This window comes from Apium graveolens, chromosome 7 (genome assembly GCF_009905375.1).
Source record: "Apium graveolens cultivar Ventura chromosome 7, ASM990537v1, whole genome shotgun sequence".
Lineage (NCBI taxonomy): Eukaryota > Viridiplantae > Streptophyta > Magnoliopsida > Apiales > Apiaceae > Apium > Apium graveolens.
In genome coordinates, this window is record NC_133653.1 from 200,807,500 (window position 1) to 200,812,140 (window position 4,641).

Below are 4,641 nucleotides of genomic sequence, written 5' to 3' on the forward strand. Positions count from 1 at the left end.
TGCAAAATGAATTTCAAATTTTTTAATAATTTTTTATTATGACTAAAATAGATATATCCTAACATCCGTACGGTTGGATCGTCGAAAAATCATTTTAAAAAATTAATCCTGTAAATCGGGAACGAGTCTCGTTGTCGGGAGGGGTAGTTTTACCAGATTTTTCTAATCCTGGCATGCAAAATGAATTTCAAATGTTTTAATAATTTATTCTTATGACTAAAATCAATATATCTTAACATCCGTACGGTTGGATTGTCGAAAAATCATTTTAAAAAATTAATCCTGTAAATCGGGAACGAGTCTTGTTGTCGGGAGGGGTACTTTTACCAGATTTTTCTAATCCTGGCATGCAAAATGAATTTCAAATTTTTTAATAATTTTTTCTTATGACTAAAATCATTATATCCTAACATCCGTACGGTTGGATCATCGAAAAATCATTTTAAAAAATTAATCCTGTAAATCGGGAACGAGTCTCGTTGTCGGGAGGGGTACTTTTACCAGATTTTTCTAATCCTGGCATGCAAGATGAATTTCAAATTTTTTAATAATTTGTTCTTATGACTAAAATCGATATATTTTAACATCCGTACGGTTGGATCGTTGAAAAAATATTTTAAAAAATTAATCATGTAAATCGGGAACGAGTCTCGTTGTTGGGAGGGGTACTTTTACCAGATTTTTCTAATCCTGACATTCGAGATGAATTTCAAATTTTTTAATACTTTTTTCATGTGACTAAAATGAGTAATTATTAACATCCGTACGGTTGGATCCTCTAAAAAATCATTAAAAATTTATCTTTTTCATCAGGTATGAAAAAACTCTAGTACGAGGCAACACCCAACGGTTTTTTATGAAAAAGTCTTGTCTGAAATAAATTGTGACAACAGTTTTTTTGCAAAAAACCGTTGTCTTAGATGATCAACTTTTTTAAATCTTAAGCCTGATATTAAATCTACTTTTAATCAACGGCTCTAATTACACCAACTCAACAATCCAAGTGAGTGTTTTTTCACCAATCACATGGTGCCACCTCATCACAAGCAACACTGGTTGGATCGTCGAGAAAATCATTTTAAAAATTAATCATGTAAATCGGGAACGAGTCTCGTTGTCGGGAGGGGTATTTTTTTTAATATTTAGGAACTACCACTTTAATTACATTTTCGGTAATTTCAAGCAAGATATATTTGAAAATTTTAAAATATTTTTTAAGTGAATACAAACAATATATATTAACATCAACAGTTTAAGGAATATATATTAATAAAGTCAAAAAAAATATATGGCATTAAAAATTATTGTCAGAAATTTAAAATGTGTTGTCTTAACAAAAGTCATACAACAGTTTTTAATATAAAACAATTGTCGGATGTAATATCAACCAAATAAATAGTGCCAAATTCATACAACGGTTTATAACCAAAAAAGGTTATTTAAAAACAATGTCAATAACGGTTTTCAAGCAAAAAACCGTTGTTGAATCACACAATGGTATTTTTAAAAAAGCCTGTTGTGCATAGTTTTATACGACAACGTCTGAGAAAGAAAACCGTTGTAAAAATGTGCCCATTTTTTAGCTTATTTATTCATAAATATTTATTATTTAACGTTATTAACGATCTGATACACGTTATTGGTATTATGTTATTAGTAGGTTGTAATTATTAGGTATATTTGAAATCTTAATACACACAAATTAATTTAGTGTAAGTTATTGGTTACTCGTATAAATTAATTAACGGTGGCATATAAATTTTCCGAAAAAAATTTAAAACTAGTAAAAATATAGACAACGTTTTTTTCTAAAATCATGTTGTGGCAAGTTACTTTACATAAGTATTTTTTAGGAAATGTCGTTTTACATAAGTTACTTTACATAACTTTACATAAGTTACTTTACATAAGTATTTCTAAAATCTAGATGAAAGTGGAATTAATTAGAGTTTTTTGTTTTTAAAAAATTTAAAATGAATTGTTTGGAAATTATTTTTTCTGAAATTATTACTATTTTTATTGTAATAAACTAGACAACGATTTATTTGAATATTTTGTTGTGCAACACATTTTTAAATTTAGTAAGAAAGACAACGGTTTTAAGAATTAGACTATTCTCTGATATAGGTGACATATAATATATGTAGAACACTTGTCTATCAAGTATCATTTAGACAACACCTAATTTGTACATTGTGTGATTCGAGCTTAACTAACTAGTAGAAAGAAATACTTGTCTCATTTCCACAACCGTTAAACAAGACGTTATCTCAATCATTTTCAGACAATGGATTTTAAAAATCGTTGTACGATTTTACTCATTTGCACAACATCACCTTAGAAAGGGTTGTCTGTCTCCATCAACTAGACAATGGATTTTAAAGCGTTGTAGTAATACTAAAGCCTTCCCATTCACACAATATCTTAATTTTGAAAACACTTGTCTGATTTGTTTTACTAGACAACATTTTTTTATCGCTTGTAGTAATCAACGTCAGACAATGCCAATTTTTTGGTTGCAAAAAAACTGTTGTATGAAAAATTCGGGCAAAACTTTTTTGGTCGAGTGTTGTCTAATCGGTGTTGTCTGATTGCGTTTTTCTTGTAGTGTCAGCAATCTGATAGGTCGAAAGAAGAGAGGAAAAGAGCAATACAGACCTACTGACAGTAAAATAAATGCATTCTTACCAAAGTGAATGCTTGTTCTGTGCTCACTCCCTGTGCTTGGTATTGAGAAACTTCTGCAGAAAAGCGATTCAATAGATCCCTCTCTCTCAGGCATAGAATATCCACCTGGGAATGATCAATTGTGAGCAACAAATGTAACTTAAAATTCAAAACTTCAATTTGAAACTTAAAATTCTAAAAACAAACTAATATATCAATATGCATAAAAACAGTGTAGCATACACACAAAATCAGAGAGAGGAGGAGAGGTAGGATATACATATACACACAAAATGAGAGAGAGAGAGAGAAGAACCACAAAAGGATATGACCCAAAATTCGCAGTAAATAAAAAATCCCCAATTCCAATTTAAAACCCTAATTTTGTTTGAAATTTGAATCTGTGAGATTTTATCGATATAAACCCCTAGCTCGAATAATCAATCTGTGAGGTAATCAATCTGTGAGGATGATTAGATTCGATTCAATTGAAAGCTTATTGAGGGAGAGACTGTGTGAGAGGAGAGAGTGATCAAGAGAGAGGGAGATTCTGGAAGCCGAGAGAGGGAAATTTTGTCTTTGTATGCGAAATTGCTGCTTCTCCAAATATTTTAAGCCGAGCCCAACATTTCTAATTTCACTTTATTTTTATTTTTTTATAAATTTTTAAATTTAAATACTGTTCAAATTTTCCGTTAATAAAAACTGTGAGTTATTATATAGTACAGTTTATAAAATTAAACAAAAAAATATAATTTATAAATCTTAGCTAATATTAATATTATTAATTAATTATATTACCAAAATAAATTAATTATGAAGTCATATAATTATATAAATTTTATTGTTTGTAAAATATTATTTTTTTATCCATTAACACCCTATTGTAACATAGTATGTTACGGTATGCAACACTTTGAAACTATAGTAACATGTTATAAATGATATGGTAACATTAAAAATACTATGTTGCAGTAGGCTAAGATGGGCATAGCTAAGGTAACATAATTTTGTAACACGCATGATTAAACCATTGTCATAGGCCATCTATGTCGTAGTGTTTAACAATTTCCAGGTAATTTTACATGATCATATAACCTATAATGATTAGTTGAAATACTGCAGCTATCTTTATTCTGAAAAAACGTACTTAAAACAGTAATGGAAGATAATTGTTAGAAATCATGCCTATCAACAAGAACATTGACCAAGGTTGAATTCTCATGCTTCTTGTATGGGAACTTAAATAAAATAAAAAAATTTCCTTCTCAAATCTAAATAAGCAAGGATTATATTCATGAAAAAATTGACTAAATACCTCAACTTGTGGTTTTAGTGATTGAACATAATTAATGATTTCATCCAACATAACTGCTTTACCACTAAACTGAAAATATCAACAGCAATCTTGAGTGAACTTCAAAAGAAGCACTTACATGTATAAGGAGCTATAGTTAACGGTTACCCAATTATTTTTTGAATAAACTAACCTTGCTACAACCTGGTACAAGATCCTGAAGAAATTTCATTCTTTCACTGATCCTCACAAATATTCACAACACCAATAGAGACCCGTATACAAATATTCACAAATCCACTAGGATTTGTATTGAAAACATCTAAAAAGTATTTTGTTCCATAGAAACTAGCATATAAATGTTGTGCAACTATTACATAAATTAACAAAAAACAGGGAAAGATAGTCAAATACGAGATCAAAAGCCGAGGTTTGCACTTGAAACCAACGCAATGTATTACTGAGATTGAATTGTTGAACCTATCAAAAAACATTGTGAAAAATAAATCAGAAAATCAAACACATAAGAATCACATAAAATATCAAACAATACTAATATATAACTTACAGCCCGAGAGAGCAGCTTGTTTAGCAGTGCAACACTCCGAAAGAACACCATTTCCGAAAGAACACACATCAACACACAAATACAGATCTGATTTGTTCACATTAAAACT